This window comes from Zingiber officinale, chromosome 11A (genome assembly GCF_018446385.1).
Source record: "Zingiber officinale cultivar Zhangliang chromosome 11A, Zo_v1.1, whole genome shotgun sequence".
NCBI lineage: Eukaryota > Viridiplantae > Streptophyta > Magnoliopsida > Zingiberales > Zingiberaceae > Zingiber > Zingiber officinale.
Genome location: NC_056006.1, coordinates 9,875,565 through 9,883,673, shown reverse-complemented (window position 1 = coordinate 9,883,673; position 8,109 = coordinate 9,875,565). Strand labels below are relative to the sequence as shown.

The 8,109-nt window shown below is 38.2% G+C and overlaps 1 long non-coding RNA gene across 1 annotated transcript; it reads left to right on the top strand.

The window, feature by feature from the left end:
* The first annotated feature begins 1,254 nt into the window (after window positions 1-1,254).
* LOC122032101 lies at window positions 1,255-3,009 on the top strand. The gene is made up of 3 exons (XR_006125959.1): window positions 1,255-1,914; window positions 1,994-2,288; window positions 2,948-3,009. It is a non-coding gene; the product is annotated as an uncharacterized LOC122032101 (long non-coding RNA).
* Window positions 3,010-8,109: the final 5,100 nt, after the last annotated feature.

Below are 8,109 nucleotides of genomic sequence, written 5' to 3'. Positions count from 1 at the left end.
ATTACAGAACTAAAAGGATTATGATATAAACAATTTACTTGGTTGGCAATCATAGCATTGCTACTCTAAGGAAAATAAGCTCGGTATAGAGTGTTTTGTTTGAAATGGAGAAAACCAGGGCTCTATTTATATCCCACTAGTCGAAACTGACCGTTTACTGACGTGGTATGGTCCAAGCACCCAAACCCTCTCTAGGCGTCCCAGCATGGTAAATCTCATCTTCTTGCAAAAGGCTATGCAACGGATGCGAAATAAAATTTTATCCCACTCCAGGCGCCTGAACCCTTACTAATCCTAATCTGCAATGCCAAGGAGTCAAGGTGCCCCAGATGACATCAAAGTGGTATGAGCACTCGAAATAGCTCCAAGTGCCTAGACAAGAGCCAACTCTAAGTTGAATTTTTGTCCAAGATTCCGCTCCAGCTCCATTTGCTTAGGTAATTCCAACCATCCGAAATTGGGCTCACGCAAACCCATCTTCCGGCCTTCTCGAGATACTGGAATGGAGTTGAGCGCATGTTATAATGGACTTCATTGTGGGATTACGAAGACATAAAGAGGATAGGATGTGTTGGGAAATCGGTGATTGGTTGATGAATTTGCTCTTTAGTTATTGATTTGTAGGATGGATTCTTTAGATCGAGTAGCAGGATTATATGATAGAGAGATTATCGGACCTCAGGGTATCTCTCCGAGTGTTGAATTGGATGGAGATTCATGATTCACATTATATGGACGGTAGAGGTTTGCTGATAGTTTGTGTTATGAATTTTGGAGGCAGTTGACTCACCTATAGTTAGTTGGACAACGGAATGTGCACAGCGGAAGCAGGGTGAGCTCATAACCCATAGAGCCATCTTTTACAGTTGGAGATTTGTGTTGATACTTAGATGTAGGGGTTTATGAGTATGTGGGTTGGTTGGAAATCTTTAGATGAGAATATCTGAGGTGAGCAGTAAATTTGGGGACCAAATTTTTATTAGTGGGGGAGAATGTAAAATACGGTACCCAAATAATAGTTAAATAATAAGGTTATTTGACAAATAATCTTATTGGAATTTTTAGGAATTTTTAGGAATTTTTAGAAATTTTCTGGGATTTAAACGGAGTTCGTATGACACGTGTTGAGGGGATGAACCAGTGGGGCTAATTGGAAGCCTGTTTGGAACATCATCTAAGTGGGAGTTGATTGAGAAAGTAACCTAAGTTTTAATTGGAAAAGACCTAAGTTTTAACGTTATAATTTGTGCCCTAGTCTTCATCCGCCCGAACCCTTCCTCCCTTCCCTCTCTCGCCGACTCCCAATTCTCCCTCTCTTTCGCTAGATCGATGCCGACGACCTTCTCATCACCGGTGCCGACCACTCGAGTTTTGACCCGGCCATCGCCCTCTCCCCTCCTCCCCAAGTCGATGTTTATTTTGCTTGAGAATGGATCGGCAACACAGTTGATAGTGGAGGAGTCGTAGGTTTTGCGGTCCATCTCCCATTGGCGTAGAGTTCTCCTCTCTCTCAGTATCGTCTCTGCCGACGCTCGACGTTGCGTCACTCGCCACCCATCGCTGATGCCGGCTCTTGATCTGTCGACGCTGACCCTCGATTCATCATCTCCGTGCCCTAGAATTGCTATCGCCGTTCACTTGATCGCTACCCGACGCCACCTTATCGTCGGGTGCCACTGCCACCGAAGGGAGGTTCGACATAAAGGAAGACGGGTTGTTCTCTTCTTAGCTTGAGGATCGGGCAAAGTAAAGGAGGTTGCCACTGGAGGGATCCCTGCTGTGGAGCCATAGAACTCTTCCCCTATCACACGGATCCCTTCACTGGAGTGGTACCACAACCTCTGTCCCAGCAAGCTCGCCATCTTTGAACTTCCTTCCGATCACACACCTTGCCATCACGGATGAGTTGCTAAGGTTGGTTGTGTCTGGGACGTTCTTGTCAACATTTCTGTTGTGTTGATGTATCGCTTAATTAGTCATATTGGTTGTGCAGATCCTATGTTTGATGAAATGCTTAGTTCCTTTTGTGGTCTCTGTTCGTGTCGTCAATGCCGTCATCGGTTACCATCTTCCATGGGTAGTTCTTGGATCAGTGGTACTTGTGAGGAACCAAGCTCAGTAGGCTCTTCTCTGCTACCAAGTCGTCAGCCCGAGGTCGCACGGATCATGGTTATGCCACTCTTTCACACGATGGTGCCTATACTGATCATGCCATTGTGATAGTCTCCACCAGCCATTGGTTGCATTTGGCTCCTTCACCGAGAAGCTGCTGCAGATCTGGAATTGAGGTAACAAAACTAAATCTGAACAGATAATGAATTGTGCTTAATTGTTAAGCTTGTATTTGATTAGGGTGATGACTAGTTGTTCAACTAATGAGGATTAGTGTTGATGAATTGGAAGGGAATAGTTAAGTTTTAAATGACAATTTGTGGTTGATTGAGGATTATTGAATCAATTGACTGATATGATCAATTAAGCTTGCATTTGGATTATGGTTTGTGGTTGTTAATCTACCCTTAGTTGGTTGGGATTGATTTGGTGACGTAGCAGATTTGGAATTCGATGGAATGTTGAAGATGGAGATCGGATTTCATGGTATGTGGTGGTTTGGTTAGCATTGATCTATGTTTGTTTAAATGGGTTGGACTATGGAGTTATTAGGGTTATTGAATCTAATGTAGTTACGATTGATGGTGAAAGAGATTAGTCCATTTTATTGAGATAAAACAAGTAGAGTTGATTCATGATGTCTAATAGGTGATACAATGGATTAAATGATGGATTTATAGATTTTGATTACGATTGAGAAGATTAAAGGAATCATAGATGTGTGTAATTGATGTTAATCATATCGATTAGGGTTTCCCCTAATTAGTTTGGGTTTTAGGGTTTAGCTAGTTATTGCATATGTGGTTAGCTAAACTGTATTTTGTGTGATTCGCAGGGCGTTAGTTGGAGACGAGCGTCTCAACAAGGGATTGTTTAGCTCGATCTACATTTAAGGCGGGTATTTCTTGCTTTATTTCCTTAGCACATTGATCTTAGTGCATGAGCTGTATGTTCAGATGACTATTATGTTTATCTTGACTCCACTCTTATTTTCCTACGCTTGATACTTCCACTCAATCTTTGAGCTACTCGGTTCTGTATCTATACAGTCTCTCGTTGCTATTCATGATATTTAGCAGATACCAGACACTAGATACTATATTACTAGGTATCAGATACCAGATACCAGATGCCCGACATTAGATATTAGGTATTGGATATATAGACACCTGATACCATGTTACATGCTTTGATTGCTGTTTATTTGCACACCTTACTGAGCATGCTGGCTTCATGTAGCATACCTATTTCTGTTTATATATATATGATGACTGTTGCATTGTTCGCATCATGTCATTGCATGCATTGCCAACGATCCTGTCTCCCTTGTGGTTGAGGCAGTCGTTGGCCTGGGTCGCACGCTCGGCCACTCATGGGTAGTGGTAGCTGGAGTGTGCCGCATGTCTTGTCGTGCCACTGGTAGCTGGAGTCACGAGCAGCAGGGACCCGTCGCAGATGTAGCTATTCAGCTACTATGCACTGTCCCATCGGCCACTCGAGAGTAGTGGCGGCCTTTGGGTGGTACAGTTTGTCATCGATCCGGCCTCTCGACCATACAGGGGTCGTGGTGCAGAGAGGTGGGCGGGGTGACCATCCGTACATACGCTGTTGTTATTATATCTGCTGGTTGTTTACTTATGCTGTTATTGCTTATCTATGCTGTTGTTGTTTATTTATGCTGTTATGTTTACATAGGTTGAGATTTATACCTGTGATATGTGTTTAGACACTGACTTGCTTACTGTTGACATGTATATACCTCACACGATACCATGTAGTTATGAGCAGTACTGTAGTAAGACTTTGCTACACTTTACCTTACTACTAGCCTAGGATATGGTTTCAGGTATGGACACTTATTATGATATCATTATAGTATTTGCTATTTCTATACGAGACTGTATACCTTTGCATCTCTAGTTTTTTACTATACTTATGCACTATCTGTCTATTACCCGCTGAGTCTTTATACTCACCACCCCGTATATTGGTAATTTCACCAGGTAGCAAGTAAAGGATTTATGGAGTCGCCTGGAGATCCTGTCCACCAGTTCCACGTCACATTCGAGGACGACCTTACGATTTTGGTATTTCTTACGTTATTTGTATTTTGGGTTTTGTACTTGTTTATGTATTGGTATTCTCTTGTATTTGGTTTGATATTATTGTGTCAAGCCGAGCCGGCTCGCAGTCAGTTGATTTGTGTTTTGTGATGTTGATTTTAGTTCAGCTGTGTGGGCTGATTAATATATATCATATAACTGCGTGGTTGTGTTTATTTCTGTTCCAGCCGAGTGGGCTGATTATATAACTGCGTGGTTGTGTATATATATTCCAGCCATATGTGGCTGATGTATTTTGTATGTATGTATGCCTCAGATTGTCACCCGTACAGGAGAGATGTTGCCGAAATTTTTCGGTAAGGACTCTTCAGGGGGCGTGACAGTCTTTGGCTAAAGCATCACATGCTAAGAGTGTGAGACTCTTGTACACATGTACTAGTAATTTGAATCCATGGAACGAGGAAGTATTACTTGGGTTAGGTGTGACGTAGTCATCCTAGTAGGGGCAGACACATATGTTGGTCCTTTGCGACCAGCAATAGGGGTGAATTACCCTACATAATAAAATAAAACAGAATACATTTCTCAAACAATCAGGTTTTAAACGATTACACACTTAAAAAAATATTACAGAACTAAAAGGATTATGATATAAACAATTTACTTGGTTGGCAATCATAGCATTGCTACTCTAAGGAAAATAAGCTCGGTATAGAGTGTTTTGTTTGAAATGGAGAAAACCAGGGCTCTATTTATATCCCACTAGTCGAAACTGACCGTTTACTGACGTGGTATGGTCCAAGCACCCAAACCCTCTCTAGGCGTCCCAGCATGGTAAATCTCATCTTCTCGCAAAAGGCTATGCAACGGATGCGAAATAAAATTTTATCTCACTCCAGGCGTCTGAACCCTTACTAATCCTAATCTGCAATGCCAAGGAGTCAAGGTGCCCCAGATGACATCAAAGTGGTCTGAGCACTCGAAATAGCTCCAGGTGCCTAGACAAGAGCCAACTCTAAGTTGAATTTTTGTCCAAGATTCCGCTCCAGCTCCATTTGCTTAGGTAATTCCAACCATCCGAAATTGGGCTCACGCAAACCCATCTTCCGGCCTTCTCGAGATATATTCTGCTCTAGATTCTCATCCCTCAAAAACATCGCGCACTTCCTTCTCGTTCACCAGCGTACTCTTCCACAGCACCTCGTCCCTCAGACGCACTGAGCTCGTCGACTCCTTCTCATGTCATCCTTCTCGCTAACTATGTCTTTCGCTCGACTTCTTATGCTCCTAAGTTCCTACATACTTAGAAGCAAAGATCAAAAGATAACAGAATCTAACTTGACTTGGTTGATCACATCAAACCTATCACAGAGTAATTACAATCTTCCTCTTTTTGATGTGACCAACCCAAGTCAAATTAGGATAAACCAAAAACAAATAACAGTAAAATAACAAGTACAAGATTTACAATTAATAACATGTAATGCGAAATTAAAATGTACCCTCTCCTAGACTTAATCTCTAATTCTCCTCCTTTGATCACACTAAAAATAGGGGTAATCGTTGAAAAGAATTAAGAAATAAATCTGAAATAATTTCTAAAGGAAAAATAATTGACTAACATCTAGAAATATTATTAAGTGGAAATTTCAAAAATATGAACTTTTGCGATTTATAAAACAGTTTTGGACAAAACAATTTGAAAATTATTTTAAATTTCCCAAAAATTATAAAAAAATTTATACTGATTAAATAGACATATACAAAGCAGAGATAAAATTTTTATGAAAAAATAAAAATAATTTAAGTAATAATAAATTATTTTATATAGCAAGATGTAATTTCTTTAAAAATAGTTTCTAAGCCTGAAAAATCTTGAAAATTTTTCTTAGAATGAAATAGAGAAATAATTTTTTTTCAAAAAAATAAATGTTCAAAAATTAAACATTCAAGAATTTTTAATATTAAAAATTATTATTTTTATTAAAAATTCACAAAAAATTTAATAACGGTCAAAAATTTTAAAAATATTTTCATTGATAGATAACAAGATATTTTATCATAAAAAATAAAATTTTTAAAAATAACAATGAAAAATAATTTTAAATTTAAAAATATGATATTTGTTAGAAAATTCATAAAGAATAATATAATGGACAAAAAATTTGAAATTTTTTCTATGAAATCCTCTTTTTCGAAAAAATTAAGATCAAATTAATTTCAAATATAAATCATACGAAACAATTTATTTGAAAATGTTAGATAATTTTAAGAGAAAAAAATATATTAAATCAATCGAAAAGTAAGACATGCAAAAAAATTTAATCTAAGCATGATTTTGAAATCTAATATAAGTTCCTTCCTACAGGATTAATCAAAATCTTTCTAGGAATATATTTTTATGATAATTTTCTAATTTTGACCTTATGATATATAAAATACCAATTTAGTCCTTGATAATTTCTAAAATTTGAAGTAGCATTATTCGAACTTGCATAATTCTTCAAATTTTCTATTTGTTCTTTTAATTTTTATTTTTATTTTCTATTTTTATTTTATCAAAATCTTCTAGTCGACAAGATTTTGTTAAAGTTCCTTTTAGCTCTTTTTTTTTCCTTTAATAATTTTTTATTATCTTTTCTAGTTGACAGGAATTTTTAGATAATATTTTAATAAACTTGTATAACTCGTTAGGAGGTAGAGATCGTATCTAACTTATCTTGTCAATTTCTTCTTTCTTTAACTTCTCTCTGGGTGCCCCCCAGTGTGGTAAATCTCATATTCTCACAAACAGCTACGCAATGAACGCTCAGACCCTTGCTAATCCTGATTCATAGCACCAAGGAATCAAGGCACCCTGGATGGCACTAAAGTGGTTCGGGCGCCTGGACAAGAGTCAACTCTGAGTTGACTTTTTTGTCTGGGCTTCCGCTCCGGCTCTGCTCACTTGGGTGATTTTAGCCATCCAGAATTGGGTTCACCCAAACCCATCTTCTGGCCTTCTTGAGCCATCTTTCTCTCCAGCTTCTCCTCCCTCGGAAATGTCATGCGCTTCCTTCTCAACCGCTAGTGTACTCTTCCACAACACCTTGTCCCTTGGATGCACTGTGCTCGTCGACTCTATCCCATGCTATCCTTCTCGCTAGCTGCGTCTTTCTCTCAACTTCTTGTGCTCCTAAGTTCCTACACACTTAGACACAAGAATCAAAAGATAACAGGACCTAACTTGGTTTGGTTGATCACATAAAAACTATCATGAGGTACTTATAACATAAACCATGTCCTGAACTAAGTGGGTGTAAAATGAGTAAAAGGAATAAGACACAAGTCACTATAGCTGCTGAAGGATTTAGAATTAGTTCTGAGATCAACTATGATTTTATGGTTAATTGGGAATCATGATTTACTACTAGGTGCTACTCATGATCATTCCATAATTAAGTAGTTAATTATGGATGACCAAGATAAATCAGAAATCTATTGGGGTCAGAAGCACTATAAGTCTCTAAAAGACATAAAATAACTTAGAGAATAGGATTCTCAAATCAAAAGATAAATATTTGGTTGGACTATACATAAGACAAATATGGAAATATTTATTAGAAGAGAAGTGTGAATGGGCCACATCTTTTATGAAAGAGTTGGACCCTATCTAATTTAGTCATGAACTAATTTGGTTTTGTCATGAACCAATTTGGTTTTGTCATGAACCAATTTGATTTAGTTGTGAACTAAACCAAGGGGTTAATGGGCTAATTTTTTGTTAAGGCATAATGGGTTGGATTTGGGCTTTCTAATCCAACTCATTGAAGAGGACTATATATTGATATGGTTAAGAGAGAATTAACACACAATTCATTATTATCTTGATTAGATTTTGGAAACCTAAACTCAATACTTCTCTCCCTCTCTCTTGCCGCCGACCACAACAAGA